General features: G+C 43.0%; 1 protein-coding gene across 1 annotated transcript in view; it reads right to left on the reverse strand.

Moving 5' to 3' along the window:
• Positions 1-23390, reverse strand: part of LOC132377431 (collagen alpha-5(IV) chain-like) — a 212931-nt gene that overhangs the window by 189400 nt on the left and 141 nt on the right. The window lies entirely within an intron of this gene.

The following is a 23390-nucleotide window of genomic DNA, read 5'->3' on the forward strand; positions in this document are numbered from 1 at the left end:
ATAATTTATCCCTTCTCCAAAAGCTGAGCTTGGTGTCAGTTTAATCAATCTGTACCTTTGCTAGTGACTTATTCAAGAAGTCTATTTGTGATTATGTGAAAAAAAAATCCACCCGAATTCCTGCTGTGATGCTTACTTACAAGTTTTAACTTGTATCCCCTGCTTTTGTACCCTTGGTCACATGAGTGAATAAATGAATCGAGACATTGATCAAACAAATCAACTTGAAGATTTAAAACTGCTAAGTCAATGCACACAAATGCTCAGAAGTTAGAAAAGGGAAAATGTACAAGATTCGTAAATATAAATATTTTACATATTCAAATCAAATTCCCATGTCTGCTCTTTGTTTTCCAACAGTGATCAAAATGTGCTCATGCAAATGAATTCTGGTACATATTTCACTTTTATCTCCACATTCATATCAAAGAGATTCAACCAAAAGTTACAGTGTACAGAAAATCAAAGTGTATCAAAATTAGTCATGTATACAATGGTAACAAACAGCAATTTAGACATTGCCAAGCCAGAGATAGATTTGCATGGCTTGTAAGTAATTATTTATCCTGAATGAAAATATAGAGAGAAAGACATAATTGTCACAGTCAGAAAGAGTGAGAGAAAGCTTCTTCAGATTTCTGAAGTCCGCAATTTTAACAACTGATGAACATTGCAGAATGTGACAGATATGACTGAAAGAAGTTGTCATAACCATTCATGGTAGACATACAATAAAATGGCAGTGGAAGGGCCGAGATGGCCTGTTTCTGTTCTGTAATTGTTATATGGTTATAGCAGAGCTGACTGACCCTGTGTGAAAACATTATGAGTGCTGTCAACATCCAGGCCCGTTGTCTCACAAGAGCTGGCTGCAGAGGGACTGGAATCTCTTTACAATCTGGCACATGACGCACAATATCCATAGCGCAGTTCAACAGGTGGTGAAACGCACCCTTGAATTGGGGACTTGGGTTTCTTAAATGTTGTTCATGATTCAAGGTGCTTTAGACTGTTTCCACTCATTCTTTCTCTAGGAACAGTTGCTTTGTGTTTTGTGAAGTCATCTGCAGCACCAGGTTCATGATTTAGAGTCACAGAACCATAGAACACTACAACACAGAACTATTATTCTGTCTAGTCCCATCGACCTGTAACCTGGACCATAGCCCTCTGAACCCCTTCCATCCATGTACCTATCTAAATCTCTCTCAAGTGTTGAAATCAAACCCAAATCCATCCCTTGTGCTGGCAGCTCATTCCACACCCTCCGAGTGAAGAAGTTCCTCCCATCTTCCCTAAACATCGCACCTTTCACCCATACCCCATGACATCTAGTTGTTGTCTCACCCAACTTCAGTGGAAAAATGCCTCGCGTGCTTGCATTTACCCTATCTATTCCCCTCACAATGTTGGATGCTTCTTTCAAATCTCCCATTAATCTTCTACATTCCAAGGAATAAAGTCCTCTTTCCTTATAAATCAGGTCATCCAATTTCGACAATATCCTTGTAAATTTTATCCGCACTTGTTTCATGTTATTGATTTCTTGGAAACCTGAATATTTTTTTGCACTAATAATACGCAGAGCTAAAACAATAGCAGAAGAACTCAATAGACATGTAACGTGTCAGTAATTGATGATCCCTTCGGCAGCAGTGGTGAATGGTCCTTCATTCCTGCTAAATACATGTTCAGCAGCATCACAGAACACAGGACTACAAAATACTAGCACTGGTGTCAAATTGTGTTGACTGACATCATCCTTAGCCAGCCCCCCTTTCATCTAGCAGGCACTAACACCACATCTGTCTCAAGAAGGGGTGCAGTCTCATTTGAAACCCCTAACAAAGCCCTTTGCAGTTAACTGGTCAGTGTGAAGCTCATGTTCCTGCCTTTGAATATTTCTCACCAAATGGCAATGAGACCCGCTGTATAGCCAACCAATTTTTCTACTCAGAACCACATGGCACCAATGCCCCCATTATAGCATTCAATTTTCTGGTTTCTGTCAACTTTCCACAATGGTATTGGTAAGAGGCTTATCAAAATCTAATTACCATCCAGTAATATTCATCGAGAACACAAAAGAGAATAGGAATTCTTTGGAAACAAGGGGCCTTGAAGTCATATCCCTGTATCAAGTATTAGGATTACAGGAAAAACAAGAATGGTTTGAGCTATTGAACATTGTTAAATACAAAATTCAAAGTAAATTTATTATCAAAGTACATATATGTCACCACAGAGAGCCCTGAGATTCAATATATCTATAGAATAATAACCATAACAGAGTCAATGAAAGACCATCCAACTTGGGCATTCAACCAGAGTGTGGAAGACAACAAACTGTACAAATACAAAAGGAAAGAAATAATAATAACAAATAAAAAATAAGCAATAATATTGAGAATACAAGATGAAGAGTTCTTGAAAGTCAGTCCATTAGTTGTGGGAACATTTCAATGATGGGGCAAGAGCTTGATGTTTGAGGGGTGGGTAGTAACTGTTCCTGATCCTGGTGCTGTGAGTCCTAAGGCTCCTGTACTTTCTGCCTGATTGCAGAAGAAAGAACACGGTATGTCCTTGGTGGTGGGGATCCCTGATGACAGATGCTGCTTTCCTGCGACAGCATTTCATGTAGAAGTTCTTGGGACATCTAGTAACTTCTAAGCCCAGTAACATCTAAAGTAGGGACATGTTCGGCACAACTTGTGGGCCAAAGGGCCTGTATTGTGCTGTAGGTTTTCTATGTTTCTAATGGTGGGGAGGGCTTTACCAGTGATGGCCTGGATCACATCCACTACTGTTTGTAATATGTTCCATTCAAGGCCATTGGTGGTTCCATACCAGAGCATGAAACAAACAGTCAATATACTCTCCGTCACACATCTACAGAAGTTTGTGAAAGTTTTAGATGTTATGCCAAATTTCCACGAATTCATAAAGAAGTTGAGGTGCTGTGGTGCTTAGGAAGTAACATTAAGGTAAGTATGCAAAGTGTTAAGCAGATTAGCGAAAGCTAAATTAAATTGCTAAATGATAAAGATCTCTGTTAAGATGGAAGGACGTCTGAAAATTAGAACAAAGGTGAATGTATGATAGGTTAGGAGAAGCTATAACCCGATACATATTTAAAGGCTGAAAGGCCTCTTTCATGCTGTAATAATCTACTGATTATAATAGCAGAGAGGGAAGGAGGGATTCACACATGGAAACCTTTCCTTAGCCTCTCTCCTGTTACATTAATACTACCTGATAATCATCTTGCGTACACTCACTGAAGAGAACCTCTGTTATGATACAGATTTTTCAGTCATATTCACCATCAAAGAAACATCAAGCACTTTCTTCATGTCACAGCTCTCACCCTGATCTGCTCATTGCACTCCAAAGGCAGTGTTCCAGGAAAGGCCCACACATTCAAACACAGGAACAGGTATGAAAAGTGCATTCATTATGATAATTATATCTGACCTATCTTTTTGTTCCTTTTGGAGTCTACCCACATCAAACCTTCCGCAGCATTGTTTCTGAATCAGCTGTGCCATCCTGGACTCTAAAAGTTTCTACCTGTTAATACGGAGGTGGCCAGCTTTATTTCAACTGAAGGTTTACTTCTATCACAAACACAGCAAATATCTGGTCTTAACATCAGTAACGCTTCCCAGGGTTTGAGAGATGCCTCATTCACAACTGTAGTCTGTGGCCCAAGCTATGTGTTCTCGGATGTCACTATTTGTTCCAACTAACCCAATGAAAAATCTTCTAGTAAGTCCTCACCCACAAAGACAAGATTTTACACCACTAATTTGATTGAAATTCCATGGTCTAAGTGTGCCACAGCAAAATCAAGTTCCATAATAAACCATTGGCATTTATTTCTGCAACTCTCCGGAAGTTTGGACACACACACACACACACACACACACACACACACACACCCTCCCCCCTACACCTTCCTGTTATATCACTGTCACTATTAATTCTTCAGCTTCAATGCTGGATTGAGTCCCTGTAGGAAAAGTGATGATTTGAGTACATCTGTAGTTTCATTGTAAATTTGATGGGGTGACAGGTTTCCTACGCAGAAGTTTTGGCAAACAAATTTAACATTATTTGAATGTTAGAAGTGTCGGAAACTTTCAAAAACATTCACAGAAGGTTAAGTCAGAAGGTGGGGCTTAGCTGACTTTTAAAGTGTCCTTCATCTGTTTTGTGGTTTAAAAACCCACAATTACACAATATACCTATAAGGAAGGATTTATCCCATATACCACATGATTTTGATGACTTTATAAAGAAGGAAGTGTTTAATGTTGTATGACCACAAACTCTCAATCCCCATCTATTATTACCAAGAATAAAAGAAGCATTATCAAGAGAATGCCGACCTTTACCATTTATTTCTGAGCCATGCAGTGTCATGACCAGAGCACATTTTATAGTTTCTTTTAATGTTGAAGTTCAATAGCCTTTGAGAAAGACCAGCCCATAACGATCACCACTGCAAGAACTTCAACAGTACAATGTACAGACAAGAGGTTCTGCAGAGGAGGCGTGGTAGCCTAGCGGGGCAACACAGTAGCATAGTGGTTAGCACAATGCTTTACAGTGCTAGTGACCCGGGTTCAATTCCCACTGCTGCCTGTAAGGAGTTTGTACATTCTCCCCATGACTGTGTGGGTTTCCTCTGGGTGCTCTGCCCTGTACCTCAATAAATAAAATAATAAATAAATAGATGCTGGAAATCTTGAGCAACACACCAAATGCTGGAAACTCAGCAAACCAGGCAGCATCTATGAAGGGGAATAAACAGTTGATGTCAGGCTAAGACCCTTTATTAGGACTGGAAAGGAAAAGGGCAGAAGCCTGAATTAGATAGGAGGGGGTGATGGAGAGGAATAGGAATTTGGAAGGGTATTGGTGGAAGTGGTAAAGGGTTACAGAGGAGGGAATCTAGTAGGAGGGGATAATGGACCATGGAATAATGGAAGGGAAACCATAAGGAAATGAGGAGATGGTAACCCGAATGGAATGGAAAAAGAGAGAAAGAGGGAACAGGAGTAATGACTGGAAGTTCTATAAATCAGTGTTCATGCTATCAAGTTGGAAGCTACTCAGTATGGGCTGATGCCATTCCAAGCTGAGTTTAGCTTCATTATGCCAGTAAAGAAGACAATGAACAAGCAAGTCACAATTGGAGTGGGATTGGTATGGAACACTAAACTGCAATCAATTGCAAGCCTGATGTATAGCCTTTTAATGCTGAAGTTCAATATTCTTTGAGAAAGACCAGCCCTAGGTAGTCCAATGCTAACTCGAAGAGCCAGTGAGATTGTGTATGCTGTAGACCGGATGTGGCAGGAGGTGAATTGCAGTGGGGTGCAGGTCCTTGCACATGCAGGAGTTAACTGTAACCATAACTGGCATTTCAAAGTACTTCATTACAGTAGATGTGAGTGATACCTGTCGATAATTATTGAGCCAGCTCACTCTCTGCACTTCCTGGACAGTGGTACAATTGCTGCCTTTTCAGAGCAATGAGAGGATGAAGATGTCCCTCAACACTCGAGCCAGTTGGCTGGCTCGCATTTTCACTTTCCAGCCAGGAACACCTGACACCTTGCGAGGGTTCACCCTCGAAGGATATTCTGATGTGGACCTCGGCACCAGAGACTGCAGGTCACCACGTGCTGTGGGGGTTCACAGATCCACCAGCATACAAGTTGTTCTGTCCATAAGACAATTGGTGATATTTACAACAGAGTACAAACTCACAGTCAAATGTAAAGAAAAGGCACACAAAGTATATGGTCCCACCTATTCCTGCAATCTAACCCATAGCAGTGAAATGTCAGTGGCCCTTCCTGACATGTACCAGCAGAATTGAGTGAATATGTTCTCACTGTGATTGTGCTGATCTAAGGACCAAATCTGAAGATTAATTTTATGGTCATAAGGTTATCAGTTAAAGTTCAAAAATCAGTGTTCAATGTAAATTTATTACCAAAGTACATATATGTCATCATATACAACCCTGAGATTAATTTTCTTGCGAATATTCACAGCAAATACAAGAAGTTCAGTAGAATCAATGAAAGACCGCACGTAACAGGATGGTCGAACAATCAATGAGCACGGACAGCAAAACTGTGCAAATACAAAAATAAATAATAATGAATATACAGAAAATCACAAAGGATGTTGTAAGGGTATGAAAGGATGCAAAGAACAACTGATAATAGATTCTGCAATCCTAAAATCAATCTCGGAGGCAAAGCAGAACACTTTCACATTGTTATATTGGCTACCAAAAAGCATTTGAATCTGATGAAGCACTGGCAGACTATAATCACCCTGCTAACAACCAAGAAGGAACAACATCATTATCAAAATAAACTCAAGCATTTTTCAAGGCAATTCTCGAGGCCCATTATGTTTTTGTCTAGCTTTAAACCCACTCTCTATTTGACTGAATTGGATGAAAATTGGGTATCAAATCAGAAACAACCAAACAAATTATACCTCAACATACCTTCCATACATTGGTGATTTGAATTTGTACCCTCCTTCGTCAGTAAATCTAAAGCAGTCCATTCAAACAGTAGAACTATGTTCAGAAGGTGTAACCATGAACTTTGGTCTGGATAAGAGCAGAAAATTAAACGTACAGAAAGGTTCAATAGAGCTAGTAGAACATAAAACAAAGCAGCAGGACACAAAACAACTGATGGGTGAGTATGAAACTTCAGTATTTGGGATATCAGCAAGCAAGGAAAATAGATCATAGTGAGAAAAAGGGAAAACTTTTGACAGAACTTACTTCAAGGTTTAAGAAAATCTGCCAAACAGAGCTCAATAGCAAAAATATAACAAAAGGCAACAAATACTTTCGCTATACCCACAAAGGCATATATTTGTGGCATAATATTGTGGTCTGAAACTGATCAGAAAAATTTACAATAAAAAATAAACTGAAGTGGTAGATTTTAGAAAACACTATGTACACATCACTGCACTTAGGTTAACAGTGCCAAGGACAGGAGGAGGAAGAGAAATTACAGACATAAAATAATTACACAACAATCAGGTAAAACTTCTAAGGATATATTTTCATCAATGAAAACAGGATTCAGCGCTCCACATGAGCATATGCAATTCTGGTAAGTTCATACCACTACTATAACCAAACTTATCATAAATGAAAGCATAACCCAGGGAAATAAAATGATCACTATTGCAGAAAAAGTTAACCAATGAAATACCTGACATCATGATCTGAGTAAACTAGATGAAACGTCTGGCTCAGAGTTGGAGACCTCTTTCCAGACACAGAGGGATTCCTTATTATAATATAGACCCAGGTGGTGAACACAAAAAAAATCAAAAATACATAATAAAACACCAACAAATTCAAGATGATAAATACAGAAAGTGCCAAGGGAAACCACAAGCGATCCAACACATTACAGGATCCTGCAGCAGTTTAACTCAATCTGATTACTTACAATGGCACAATCAAGTGGCAAACTTCATTCACCAAATGCAAACACGAGGAAATCTGCAGATGCTGGAAATTCAAGCAACACACACACAAAATGCTGGTGGAATGCAGCAGGCCAGGCAGCATCTACAGGGAGAAGCACTGTTGACGTTTCGGGCCGGCATTCCACCAGCATTTTGTGATCATTCACCAAAACCTTGCTTTAAAATACAAACTTATTTAAGAAACCACACGTAACCATAAATAAAAGGCTGATCAGTTTTCAGAGTCTCACAAATTATTTTATGACCAATCCATTATTACAGATAGGACAATTCATATATAACTGTTCACATATAATGTTACAGGATAAATAAGCAAGAACAACTTACTTACTTACTTAATAGATACAGCCATTCCAAACCCACACAACATACAGAAATCAGTAGACGAAAAACACCAGAAATATGCTGCATTAAAAGAGGAAACTGAAAGATTCTGGAACATGAACAGGGTATACATTGTCCCAATTGTAATACCTACAACTGATATCATCCCAAATGCACTACACAATAGCACTAAACAACTAGGGCATTACTGCAATATTTATGTAAATCCCCAGAAAGCTACAATCATAAACACCACCAGAACAATCTGAAAGTTCTGAGCAATTGAGAAATGTGTGTTTGGTTATGCTCATACTTCAGGATTTACCAGCTTGAGATAAGAAATAATGAAAATAATAAATACATATTGAGAACACGGGATGAAGAATCCTTTTAAGTGAGCCCATAGGCTGTGGGAACAGTTCAGTGCTGGGGGGAGGGAGTGGAGTTGAGTGCAATGATTTTCAGATCTCACGTTCGATGGTTAAATGTGGAGCAGTTAAGTGCAGCCTCTAAGGGTCAACGCCATGGCCACGGCTGAAAACGCAACAGGAGAGGTGGAATTCAAACCAGGCTGAAGCACAGGGGTTTGAGGTCTCCTCTACCGAGCATCTTGTTGCTGAATGTACAGTCACTCGGAGGTAAGATTGACAATCTCAGGGCAAATCTCAATCGTTTGTTGCTTTGAGACTTGGCTAACAGTGAACACACCAGACACAGCGATTCTGACCAGAAGGTTTTATGATTTTCAGAATGGATCGAACCTCAAATTCTAGTTAGGAGAAAGGTGGCGGCGTGTGCTATTTAGTCAATTCTTGTTGGTGCATGGATGTTGGGATTAAGTCGCTCTCTGACTTAGAACATCTAACAAGTGAAGATGGACTTTTCTACTTGCTTCAGGAGTTCTGATCCATAATCCTGACTGCAGTTTACATACCACCAGCAGCCGATTATAAGCAAGTACTCACAAAACTGCACAATGCTGTCTGTAAAGAAATGGGCTATCCTGGCACATTTCAACTTATAGTTGGTGACTTTAACCAGGCCTGTTTGAAGAAAACCCTGCCCATATATCACCAGCACATAACCTGTTGTACCAGAGGTCCCAACACACTAGACTACTGCTACACTTTGATAAGGAATGCCTATCGTTCTTTCCTGAGACCGCACTGTGGCAAGTTGAATCGTTTGACTGTATTCCTACTACCTGCATACAGACAGAGCCTAAAGAGCAAGCTTCCATGGATCAAGACAACCAAGAGGTGGGCACAGGAGGCTGGGGAATGGTTACAAGATGGCCTTAAGTCAGTGGACTGGGCCTGTTCAAGAACTCATCTGAGGACCTGAATGACTACACCAGGGTCATTACAGACTTTATTAAAACAGTTGTGGATGTCTGTATCCACATGAAATTGTTCAGGGGTTTTCCCCAATCAGAAGCCCTGGATGAACAATGAAATCTGATGAGAGCCAGATCAGGGGCATTCAAGTCTGGAGGTCAGAAATGCTACAAGAGGTGCAGGTATGATCTCCAGAAAGCCATCTCACAGGCGAAGTGGACTGGGATCATCGAGGAATGCTCAACGTGTGTGGCAGGGTTTGAATGCCATAAACTCCTACAAAGCTAAATCTTGTAACAAAGAGGACAGCAGAGCTTTGCTTTCAGATGAGCTCAATGCCTTCTAGGCTCACCTTGATCACCAGAGCAGGGAGGAACCATCACGCACCTCCATGTCTCCCGATGATCATTTGGTCTCAGTATCTGAAGATGATGTGCGGGCTGCCTTCAAAAGAGTGAATCCAAGGAAAGCATCCCAACTGGACGGAGTACCTGGCCGAGTACTGAAGACTTGTGCTGACCAGCTGGCTGGTGTACTCATGGATATCTTCAGTCTCTCGCTCCGGCAATGTGAGGCACTCAGTTGCTTCACGTAGGCTTCAATTGTACCGGTGCCCAAGAAAAGCGTGGTTACCTGTCTAAGTGACTGTCGCCCAGCGGCAGTTAACTCCACAATGATGAAGTGCTTTGAGAAGCTGGTGTTGAAGCATATGAGCTCCTGTCCGGGTGGCAACTTGGATCCACTCCCATTCGCCTACAGAAGCAACAGGTCTACAGCAGATGCTATCTCCTTGGCTCTTTACACAACCCTAGAACAGCTGAACAGCAAAGATGCATACATCAGGATGCCCTCTATCAATGTTTAACTTGGCATTTAACAGCATCATCCTCTCAAAGCTAATCAGTAAACTCCAAGACCTGGGCCTCAATATGCCTTTGTGCAATTGGATCCTGGATTTCCTCACTTGAGAACCTCAATCCTCCACAATTTCCATCAGCACAGAAGCATCGCAGGGATGTGTGCTTAGACCCCCCTGCTCTACTCGCTTTACACCTATGACTGTGCGGTTAAGTACAGCTCCATCAACATATAAAAGTTTTGCCAATGACACCATGGTTGTGGGCTGTACCAAAGAGGGTGATGAATCAGCATACAGGAGGGCGATTGAAAACTTAGCTGAGTGGTGTAAAAATAACAGCCTCTCACTCAATGCCAATAAGACCAAGGAACTGATTGTAGACTTCGGGAGAGGGAAACCAAAGGTCCATGAGCCAGTAATCATTGGAGGATCAGAGGTGGAGAGGGTCAGTAACTTTAAAATCCTTGGTGTCACCATCTCAGAGGACTTGTCCTGGATCCATCAAATAAATGTAATTGCGAAGAAAATACAACAGCTCCTCTACTTCCTCAGGAGTCTCAGAACATTCGATATGTCATCAAAAACCTTGGCAATCTTCTATAGATGTGTGGTGGAAAGTGTGCTAACTGGCTTCATTATGGCTTGGTATGGGAACACCAATGCCTTTAAGTGGAAAATCCTACAAAAGGTAGTGGATTCAACCCTGTACCATTGAGCACATCTACATGAAACATTGCTGTAGAAAAGCAGCATCCATCATCAAAGATCCTCTCCACCCAGGCCATGCTCTTTTCTCACTGCTGCCATCAGGTAGAAAGTACATGTGCTTCAGGATTTGCAACACCAGGTTCAAGAACAATTGCTACCCCTCAACCATCAGGCTCTTGAACAAAAGGGGATAACTACACTCATTTACTGAGTGTGCATTTATATCTGCAATTGTACAGTTTGTTTATAGTTTACAATTTATATTCTATAGATTTGCTAAGTATGCCCACAGAGAAAGAATCTCAGGGTTGTATGTGGTGACATAAATGTAAAAAACATTTTACATGTTTTAAAAAACAAAGTAAAATACATTTTACTTTGAATTTTTGAACTCTGAATTATCCCCTGTGGTTCAGGAGCCAGATGGTTGAAGCTGTTCCTGAACCTGAAGGTGTGGGTCCTGAAGCTCCTGTACCTTCCTGATGACAGCAGCAAGAACAGAGCATGGCCTAGATAGAGGGGTCCTTGATGATGGATGCTGCTTTCCTGCAATGGCGCTCTGTGTAGATGCGCTCAATGGTGGGGAGGACTTTATCCATGAAGGACTGGGCTGCACTGAGTACTTTTCCATTCAATGGCACTGGTGTTTCCATACCATGCTGTGATGTAGCCAGTCAATATACTCTCCACCACACATCTATAGAAGTTGGTCAAAGTTTCAGATGATGTGTTGAATCTTTGCAAACGTCTAAGAAAGCACAGGTGCTGCTGTACGTTTTTGTAATGGCACTTACATGCTGGACATAGAACAGATCCTCTGAAATGATAACACTGAGGAATTTAAAGTTTCTGACCTCTCCACCTCTGATCCTCTGATGAGGACTGGCTCTTGGACCTCGACTTTCCTCCTCCTGAAGTCCGTAATCATCTCCCTGGTCTTGCTGACATTGAATAAGAGGTCCTGAAGATTGTGGAGGAGATGTTGTTGCCAATCTAAACTGACTGGGTTCGGCAAGTGAGGAAATTGAGAGTCCAGTTTAGTATTGAGGCCAAACTCTTGACGCTTAGATTAGTTTTGTGGTGACAACAGTGGCTAATGAAGAACATTCTGATATTTGTATCTTCACTGTTCAGATGTTCCCGGTTTGAGAGAAGAACAAAAGAAATGGCTGGGAGCCTGTTATGGCAGTAGGCAAACTGGAGTGGATCCAAGTTGTTTCTCAGGCAGGAGTTGACATGTTTCATCACACAACAAGCTGCATCACAGTGGAAGTAAGTGCGACTGGACAATAGTCATTGAGGCAGGTTACCACATTCTTCTTAGGCACTGGTGTAAGTGAAGCCTGTTTGAAGCAGCTGGGTACCTCAGACTGCTGAAGCGAGAGGTTAAAGGAATTGGTAAAGACTTAGCCTGTTGACCTTTAGTACTTGGCCAGGTACCCTGTCTGGGCCAGATGTTTTCCATGGGTTCAACCTCCTGAAGGACGCTCTCTCATTGGCCTTGGAGAATGAAATCATAGGTCTGTCTGGGGCTGTGTGAGTTCATGAAGGTTCCTCCATGTTTTGATGACCAAAGCGAGTATAAAACGCACTGAGCCTATCTAGGAATGAAGCCTTGTTGTCACCCATGTTGCTTTGTTTCACTTTGTAGGAGGTGATAGCATTCAAGGTCTGCCACAGTCGACGAGCATTCCTCACTTATTCTCATTTGGTCCGGAATTGCTGTTTTGCGTATGAGGTGACTTCCTGGAGACAAAGACTTTCCTGTTTTCTTATGTCCATGCTCAATACCACAAGGGTCTGCTTAATGTCAGCCTTTGGTGGTCAGTAAACTGTGGTCAGGATCATGGAGGAGAACTCACTAGTTAAGTAGAACATTTGGCACTTTATCATTAGATGTTTCAAGTCAGAGGAACAAGAGTATGACAAGGTATCTGAATCTGAGCCTCACCGAGATTTTATCATAAAACACAGACCCCCCCCCACCTTTTGCCGTCAAATCAGCAGTTTGATCCATCCTGTGTATTGAGAAGCCCTCGAGGTTTACCAACATGGCTGGCATGTCCAGAGAGAGCCAAGTCTCTGTAAAGCAGAGTGTACAGTAATTCCTCATTTCTCTCTGATACAGCAATCTTGCACTCAGGTTCTCAGTCTTATTCTTTAGTGGTTGTACATTTGCTAACAAGACACTGGGTAAAGGAAGGTTCATACTCGCTGCTTTAGCCTGGTTTGAAGTCCTCCCCTCTTCTCTGCCTTTTGGCCATGGCTAGGTACCTTCATCCACTTAAGGATGTATACCTGCAAGATTAAGAGCCAAGTTCAACGAGCCCTTCAGAAGACTGTCAAATTGCTGGATCATTAAGACAGTTCAAAAGTACAATACTTAAAGGGAAACTACAGGCTGCAGATTGCAGTGAGAGAAGTTCGGAAGAAGTATGTTAAAAAGTTTTATTAACTGCTTGCAACACTTCGCCAGCATTCACTTCCGCCACAAAGGTACGTAATTCGGCTAATTGGTTCACCTCTATCATTCAATTATGGCTGATTTATTTTCATTCCCATTCCTCTGCCTTCTCCCTGTGACTTTTAACTCCTTTGCCAATCAAGGACCTATAATTATTAAGTACACCCCATGACTTGGCATGCACAGTACTCTATTGGAATAGATTTCACAGATTCACCACATCTGGCCAAGGAAATCCCTCTTTATCTCTGTTTTCAAGGGATGTCCCTTAGTCTGAGGCATTGGCCTCTGATCTTAAACTCTGCTGTTCATAGAAACACCTTCTCCATGCCCAGTCTATCCAGTATCTTGTAAGGATACTTACTGTGAGCACGTGGGTTTCCCCCAGAGACTGGTTTCCTCCCATATTCCATGGACATACAGGTTGGTAGGTTAATTGGTCACGTGGGTGTAATTAGGCAGCACAGGCTCGCTGGGCCAGAAGCACCTGTCACGTGCTGTATCTCCAAATCTATATCTAAATCTAATTCCTTCCTTAGATTTGAGGCCTAAAATTGATCACAATATTATGCTCCAACTATTCAGAGTTGGAACTTCTCTGGAATGAACCTCCATATTTATAAACATTACATCCATGCATAATTATTCTCTGTGCTGTTATGAAAAATTGTTGGTTGTGATACAAGTTGCTTCCCGTGCTAATGCCACCAGTGATCTCCTTATGTTATTAAGAAATTACTAGCTTTCATTATAGCTGGTAAGATCTAATATGTTAATTTAGCACATTAGTAAACAGGAAATCTTTGTTTCTTGGTTTGTATCAGATGACCAAAATGAGAGCCAAATTTAAATTCATCAGATATGCATCAGAAAGAATGCTATTATATAAGATTGCTCCACACACAGATTGCTAGAGGAACTGAGCAGGCCAGGCAGCATCTCTGGAAAAGAGTAAGCAGTCGACGTTACAGACGGTGCTTCCATTGTACTCTTTTCCATAGGTGCTGCCTGGCTCAGTTCCTCCAGCATTTTGTGTGTGTTGCTTGGATTTCCAGCATTTGCAGACTTTCTCTTGTTTATGATTTTAAGATTGCTGAGAGGATTTCAAGCATTTTTCTGATGCTGTTTATTAATGTAGCTAAAAATATATAAATTAGAAAATGCAGGAAATCCGATTACTTTTAAGTAATGTCTTCACTGAAGAGTAAAGGAGAATTTGTGAATGGTGCATTGGAAATTACCCCAGCAGTTGGAAAAGTGAGCCTAATTTTCCATTGAATAAACCCCTCTAGTACAATCTTATTTAAGAATTCTTAGAAATTGAGCACTGATTACAAATCTCCAAACTTGGCAGGTTTAACAAATTCACCTTGGTATTAAATGAGAAAGTCATAGAAAAGTACATTGCAGAAAACAGGCCCATTGGCCCATCTAGTCTGTACCAAACCATTTAAACTGCCAGTCTATGAAATCAATGTTGCTTTGTCTCATTTCTATAGTTTCCGTGTCCATCTCCTGAGTAATACAGATGCATTTACTGTATTTACAGTGGGGGGGTAGAAGGGTGGGTTGGCAAGTTTTGCAGACGACACAAAGGTTGCTGGTGTTGTAGATGGTGTAGAGGATTGTCGAGGATTGCAGAGAGACATTGATAGGATGCAGAGGTGGGCTGAGAAGTGGCAGATGGAGTTCGACCCGGAGAAGTGTGAGGTGGTACACTTTGGAAGGATGAACTCCAAGGCAGAGTACAAGGTGAATGGCAGGATACTTGGTAGTGTGGAGGAGCAGAGGCATCTGGGGGAAGAGTTCACAGATCCCTGAAAGTTGCCTCACAGGTAGATAGGGTAGTTAAGAAAGCTTATGGGGTGTTAGCTTTCATAAGTCGAGCGATAGAGTTTATGAGTCACAGGGTAATGATGCAGCTCTATAAAACTCTGGTTAGGCCACACTTGGAGTACTGTGTCTAGTTCTGGTCACTTCACTATAGGAAGGATTGGAAAGGGTACAGAGGAGATTTACCAGGATGCTGCCTGGTTTAGAGAGTATGCATTACGATCAGCGATTAAAGGAGCTATGGCTTTACTCTTTGGAGAGAAGGAGGATGACTGGAGACATGATAGAGGTGTACAAGATATTAAGAGGAATAGACAGAGTGGACAGCCAGTGCCTCTTCCCCAGGGCACCACTGCTCAATACAAGAGGACATGGCTTTAAGGTAAGGGGTGGAAAGTTCAAGGGGGATATTAGAGGAAGGTTTTTTACTCAGAGTGTGGTTGGTGCGTGGCATGCACTGCCTGAGTCAGTGGTGGAGGCAGATACAGTAGTGAAATTTAAGAGACTACTAGAGAGGTATATGGAGGAATTTAAGGTAGGGGGTTATATGGGAGGCAGGGTTTAAGGGTCGGCACAACATTGCGGGCCGAAGGGCCTGTACTGTGCTGTATTATCCTATGTTCTATGTTCAAAAGAAAAATTAAGATCTTCCCCATCAGCTCCACTTATGGATTACCATTCTGATCTTCCAGAGGAGCAATTTTATCCCTTGCAATACTTTTGCTCTTAACATATCTATAGAATTCCTTAGGACTCTCCTTCACCTTGTCTGCACACACTAGATGTGCCAAAGGGCCTGTTCCTGTGCTGTATTCCTCTATGACTCTGTGACTACAAGCTTGCTCCTCTGACAAATCCCACTGACTATAGGGTGGTCGAGAAGATATTCTGCTCTCTTCTGCACTAGTTTTTTAAAATATTTCCTATTGTAACATAGTAATTTTTTATGTATTGCTGCTACAACTTTCATGACGTATGTCACTGATAATAAACCTGATTCTGAAATTTGAACAGGCTGGGTATGGATTCGTTGGGCCGAAGGGCCTTGATCCGTGCTGAATTGCTCTATGACTACAGCGTGCCATTTACCGGAACCATACAAGTTTCCTTACAGTCGGATAGCGGATTATTTGAGTTTACTTGTAACTCGGGAGGGTTGCAGGTTTTAGGGAAACAGAAGGGATTACATTTTGAGTTCTAAAACAATTTTAAAATCGTGGCGTTACCCTGCTGAGAGCCAATGACAGCTCTCTGCACATTCAAACCGAGTGGGGGTTTAGACAGGGAGCTTTGCTGGCTCAGACCCTGTCCCTCCCGCGGCCACTTGAGGATCAGATCATCCTAACAGAACAAGATTGAGAGAGGCAGCTGAACGGAAATGGCCCCTTAATTTAAACACTGTCAGGCCTGCTGCCAAAATATAGAGAGGGAAGGAGGGAGCCGGAGAGGGAAGAGCCCGAAGCCTCTCTGAGAGGCAGTGACGCTAATCCTGGAAGCAGGTGGAGGTGTCTCACCCTGCGACTGTGGTCTGTACAGAGTTAGCTTAGTGGCGGGTGTAAAACCCTTCGCGGCAGCGAGTACCCTGGACTGGCCGAAGCTAACTTCTCCGAGCTGCGGGAACCGTGTAAAAATAACCGGCCCTAAATAAGTCTCCCAAAATAAGAGAGCGTTGGAAGTGAGAAGCGGGAGAGAGGAGGGGCGTGGATTCTGATTTCAGGCTGACAATTTGGATGTGTTTTTTATTTTCAGTACATAATGCGATGATTTAGAGCCCATGGACCGGCACAACCGTTTAATTTCAATGTGGACATGTGGAAAGGAAAACAGTGTAGTCTATGACCCATGTGCAATCCCATACCACTCATTTTGTCCTATTTAAAAATCTCACAATTACCCACATAAATGCACCTGTCTTTAAGTGGGCATATGGATGAACCACAGGAACTTTAACACCTGTCCCTACATCTCCCTCACAACCACCCAGAGTCCGAAACAGGATTCAGCTTGGTCGCTGTACGAGTTCTGATTGAAAGGCAAAATATTTTAGTCCCTCCAGGTCGAGTCAGTGCAAATCTAATTGATTTATTCAAATCTACCAACCAAATCAAACATGCGGCCTGTCAGTCAACCCTCAGCCTCAGGATGCCCCTTACTAGATCCTTTCTCTGAACCTCGACCCGAACTTCTACAGCGTGGATAGTTCTAACCAAACCACAAGTAAGTACTGGTCCACCTCCGACCAATAAGAGCGATAGGCATATGCCATCTCCCCTCCAAGTCACATGCTATCATCAAAAGATCAAATATCCTGCAATTCCACCTTTGGGCATTGTAGAAGTGGATTCAACACCATCAGCATCTTCTGGAGGAGTGCAATAAAATGCTTTTTTTCCACAACTGTGCCAATAAACAATAAAATAAATTTATACACAGTATCTTCACGTATGTGATCACAATCATTTGTGTACTAGCCCATGCCCAGCTGGTTCAACATCAGGATCTGCATATTTCATGACTGTGTGACATCCTAAGATGCTTCAAAAGGGAATCATAAACACAAGAGATTTTGCAGATGCAACACACATAAAATGCTGGAGGGGCTCTGGTAGGCCAGGCAGCATCTACGGAGGTGAAAAAACAGTCGGCATTTCTGAAGAAGGGTCTTGGCCCGAAACGTTGTTTATTCCCCTCCACAGATGCTGCCTGAACTGCAGAGTTCCCAGCATTTTGCGTCTGTTGCTTTAGAAGGATCAGAATCATTCCCAGGTTTAATATTGCTGGCAAATGTCATGAAATTTGTTGTCTTGCAGCAGCATTTTTTCCAATACATCATAAAAAAACTATCAATTTAAATAAAGAGTTTAAATAAAAATAAATTAAATAAGTGCAAAAAGAAGAGAGAAAAAAGCAATGATTTTCAAGAGACTCTCTATGGATCCACTACTGATTGAGCTGGTAGTGAGGATCCTTCTTTGCCTCTATCTGCATAGCATCGCTAAAGGTAGTGCAGATGTCTCACAGCTCTGGCGATACAGGTCTGACTCGAATACGTGGTGCTGTCTTTGTGGAGTTCACACTATCTGCAGGACGCTCCTGATTCTCAGGTTGTTCAGTGGAAGGGACTACTCCTCGTGTAGGTAGCTGGTGGGAAAATCAAGGAATTGCACGAAGGAGTGAGGTTTGCTCTGAGACCTGCTACAGACCCGATGGGCTGAAAGGTCTCTTTCTCTGTTGTAAGAAGGCATGAATACACAGCAGTCTAAATATCTGAAATAAAAGCAGCAGAATTCCTGCTACTGCAAAGGCTGATTGTGACAATTCACACATTTGAAGATCTGTAATCCAGAACCGGCTAGGAATTGAAACCAAGTTGTTTCAGTAAACAAGAGCACTCCCATTCATCCAATGTCTTTGAATACTCGCCAGCTACTAACTAAATGTTCTATTCATAAAAAGGATAAACTGTCTTGTCTCTCCAAACATAAACATCAACAAAACAGTGGAAGATTTTGTTGACAGCGGCGTTCGATTAGTAGTGATACTCTCATCACAAACTTCACCAGAATTACTTGACTCAAGACATCATCTATGACTTAATCTATACATGGATAGAAGAGTTTGATTCAATGGGAGAGTGCCTGGCCTCGACACGATGGGCGTGCTCATGGTTATCAAATCTGGGTTCCATGGGAATTAGGGGAATTGTCTCCATTGGTTCACAGTAAGATGGATTTAGTTTCTCTCATCTCCCATCTCAGATACAGTCATCACTGAACTGCTTTACATAACGCCACCTAGTCCCAATAATTTTCAGTGGTTTGCAATCACTAACTCAGAATTGGCGACTTCCACTGCACACTACCAGTCAACATGTCTTCAGAAGATGAGCAGCACACACCCCATGAAGAATATTAATGCTTGGTCTGGTAAACAAGAAATAGCATTTATATCCGTGTCCAATAAAGCCTCCACCACCTATCTTTAGCTTCAGTGGCATTAACATTGTTGAATCCTTCATTATCAACATCCTGGAGCTGACTATTGGTGGGAACCTGAACCAGACCAACATACAATCTGGTTGGAGATGATACCCTACGTCAGCAATTTCTCAGAGCCTTTTCGTCTGCTACAAGGCAAAGTTTGGGAACGTGACTGGATGTTTACCATTTGGACTACTGCACCTCCAACACGCAAGATTCACCAAACTCAAGGCAGATCTGCCTACTTGATTGGCATCCCTCCCACAATATTAAACACTACCTGCAAAGCACTGAGAATATATCATGGCCCATCAGAATCTTACACAACAGTACCTCACCAAAGGTATCTCACCAATGCCTGTACCTGTAAACATTGTCACGAAGAGGGGCAGGGGCAGTAAGTGTATGACCATTAATCTAATTTTGTTCTAAGAGATGACTTGGGCATATTTTACTATGTGCTAACTGACAATGCGTTAAAATCTAGGAACTCACCGCTCAACAGCAGTGTGGGAATATCTTCACAGCATGAGCTGAAGTTCATGAGGATAGCTCAACACTACTGTAGGTCTTCACAAATAAAAATGGCACCAGGCATTTTATGTCTAAGGAAAACTGTAACAACTCAATTACTGGAATACAAACTCCAAACTCCAGGAAAAAACTTTATGTAGTTATGTCTTCACGTCAGATCAGCTTCTTAAAGTGAACCCCAACTCAATGTCAGTGGCTGCAAATAATGTACATTTCCACCCATTACATTACCCTGTAAGGCTGCTTGGATGAACTGCCCGGCTCGGGTCCCATGTCATGACGGCAGGGGTTTACTCCTTTTGTCTATTCCAAAATGCAGAATGGGCCTACGGGAACGTTGGTGTACATCATGGTGGACAAAAACAAATGAAGCAGAACAGGAACCCGAGTCAATATGCCATGATGGGAGGTAGGAATAGGTGCAAAGGAATTGAATTTACTGAGGAGGGTGGAACGCTGTTGGGAAGCTGACCAGGTGATCGTGGCATCAGGAATAAAATCACCTGGCACTCGTAACAGCTGCCCGTATACCAGTTCAGCCGCGGATGACTACAGGTCCTGCTTTGGAGCTGTTCTGCACCCCAGCAGAACCCGTGGGAGATGATCATGCCAACCCTCATCAGTCAGAGAAGCCTTCAGAGCAGCATGTAAGGAGCAGGGAAACCACTAGCACTGGCCATTGTTCTGTGGGTCATACGCTGTGTTATGATGTAGCCTACCACCGAGATTCTGGGCCATTGCAGCCGAGAGGTCTGATATGAACTGGGGACTGGAAATATCAGAAGGGGTGCCAAACCAAGCAACCTGGATTCAACTGAGTGCCCGAGCTACATCTGTGGCCATCGTTGATGCTAGAAGGATGACCTCTGGCCACTTGGTGGTACAGTCACCATGGTAGGGAGGTGCACGAAACCACAGGAGTGGGGAAGGGGACCAACAAGTCCACATTGACATGTTCAAACTATCACCTGAGGACCTCAAAAGGTGCCAATGGAGCCTGAACATGATGGTTAATTTTTGCCTACTGGCACCCCAAACAGGCTGCAGTCCATCAAGCATATCCTTTCTAAGGCTGAGCCACACAAACTTTAGTGCAACCAGATTCTGTGAGGCCTTCCGGCCTGGATGCAAGAGGCCATGTTTGGAGTCAAATACAGTTCACCTCCAGTTTGCAGGTACTATGAGGTGAGGGCAACTGGTTGAGGCATCGCACAGGAGAGAAACCTCAGCTTCCCCAAACTTAATGTCAGCCAACTGCAGGCCCATGACAGCTGTTGCATAAGCCCGAACCTCTGGGTCAGCAGCTTGGCTGGCTGCCGTAGTCAATCCCTATGTGTATGGCTTCAAAATTTGGCCATGGCATTATTTTTTCCCTCAGTATGTTGTATATCAGTTGTGAACTCCGATATGTAGGCTGGTTAGCGTTGCTAACGTGTAGACCAAGGTTCTGATAGTTTAGCCATCACATGCACAAGGGGTTTGTGGTCAACAAATGCAGTGAAATGGCAACCCTCTAGATGAAAACAAAGATAATGGACAGTCAGATAGAGACAGAGAAGCTCGCGGTCAAATGTGTGGTACTTCCTTTCAGGAGAATGGTGCTGCTGGCTGAAGATGAGTGGCTGCCTCATACCTTTGACGAACTGTTCAAGCATAGCATCTACAGCATAGGCTGATGTGTAATGGCTATGGGCGCATAGGGGAGCTGCTGTGCCAGTAGGGTTGCTTTAGAAAGAGCTTGTTTGGTGTCTTCAAATGATCAGATCATGTCCCCTAACCAGTCAAGCACGTGATTAGGGGTATTGCCTTTAAACACACCAAACAGGGGAAGCATAAGTTCAGCAGGAATGAAGTGGTGGTCTCATTAAGGCATTGGTAATTACATGGGCGGCACCCACCATTGGACTAGGGACCCTATGGAGGGGTGAAGCCCAGGGGCTATTTGACTGGTGTACAATGTCAAGTCTCTTCATGTTGTCAAACTCAGCCTTCATGGAACCAGCTTTTCTGGGTCCAGTCTACGTGCTCGGACTGGTGGGCCAAGTTGTGGGAATGTGGTGCTTGACCCCATGTTTTGTGACTGTAGTGGAGAATGTGGGCTTGGTGAGGTCTGAGAATTCGCCCAACGGTTGAGTAAACTTGATTCAAAGGTGCATGCGGTTGACAGAGGCATTGTGGGGCACTTAATGGGGGAGCAGTGTAACGACCCGAAGTCCTTGGCATCCGTAAGCCACGTTTTTGTGATTGGCTAATAGTCCTCGAGCACACAGGAAATCTGTACTGAGCAGAATTCTAGCCACTTTAGCCAGCTCGAAGTCCCATGTGTAACGTCGCCCACTGAAGCAGTGTGTCACCTGTTGTGTCCCATAAGTCCAGATCTTGCTGCCATTGGTGGCCTCTAACGGGGTTTCATCGCTCTTTGCCTTCTCATCAATAGTCGATGCTGGCAGCACACTCACTTGAGCACCCATCACCCTGAAACGGTGCCTGTAATGAACAGTAGAGGTCCCTGGCAGCTGGAACCCACAGTGTTCACAGACCTCCAATGTTGGGATGCACTGCCACTGTGGAAGCAAGGCAGTGTTCCTCCCAAAGTGAGTGTGGTGAAGTGTGGTGTCCTTATGCTGGGTGCCTTACTGAACCCGGCTTATTGAGGTAGAGAAAGGAGGAGGAATGATACACTGCTGCCTGGCTGAGTGTAGACGACCAGCCATTTTAGCAAGCTCCCTATTGGTGCAATAGCGAGGGATATGCAACCTGAATCAGGCATTTACTGCAAGAAGACTTCTTTAAACATAAAACAAGGATGGTGATTTCCCAGCTGAGGCAACATGTTGTCCACTAGTTTGGACAGTTTAGCATGGTAAAAGCCGGGCAAGACAGCAAGTTTGGCATGCTCAGTCTCCGATAGTCCAGAAGTCTGTAAAAGGTGAGTTTTCAGTGATGAGTATTTACTGTGTTCGGGCGGGTGTTCCAGTGGACTCCCCGCTCTCACAGCCGTGGAGCTGCTGAACAACGGTTGATGGCGGAGATTTCTCTCAGAGCGAACTGGGCCTCAGCTTGTACGAACCAAGCGAGGGCATTTCATTCCCCAAACTCCGGCAGCTTGAAAGCGACTGCAACGGCCGACCTGTTCAATAACTCTGGAATGGGTCATCCATGTTGGTTTTCGCAAATAAAAACGGCGCGAGGCGTTTCAGGTTTAAGAGAAACGGTAATAACTCATTTATTGTACTCCAAGCACTGAACCCAAAGCGCGGTAAGAACTGCACGTAAACACGCCATCACGTCAGACCAGCCTCTTAAAGTGAACCCCAACTCAGTGACGGTGGCTGTGATACATGTACGTTTAGTTACCCTACACTACCGTCTGAGGAGAATTTAGGGATCCTTCGTAAACACTAGCCTTGCATCAAAGTCTGCAACCTGGTACGAATACGTGATTGCAAAATCAAAAGCAGTGCAATACCCAGTGTTACAAATGCAGCATCCTCGCAGCGGACAGTAACTATGCAGGCTGCTTTCAGAGGCAATTATCCCCTGTTTATTATAATACTTTCTGTCTTGTATCTGACACTCACCAGCATACAATTCCCCCTGTATGTCGTTCGGGTCTCTAGGCCTGGGCACACTACCCCTCGTATCTGAGAAAGTTATCACAGCATTTCGAATTACTGCCGGCTTGGCGCGCGGTACTTGCTCGGCTCAAGACTGGGACGTTTCGATTTCCTGCCTTCATTAATTAGCCAATAGATATTTGCCCTTGTCGACATCCACCTGCAGAACATCCCCGAGAAACGGAG

The sequence above is a fragment of the Hypanus sabinus genome, chromosome 2, assembly GCF_030144855.1.
Source record: "Hypanus sabinus isolate sHypSab1 chromosome 2, sHypSab1.hap1, whole genome shotgun sequence".
Classification (NCBI taxonomy): domain Eukaryota; kingdom Metazoa; phylum Chordata; class Chondrichthyes; order Myliobatiformes; family Dasyatidae; genus Hypanus; species Hypanus sabinus.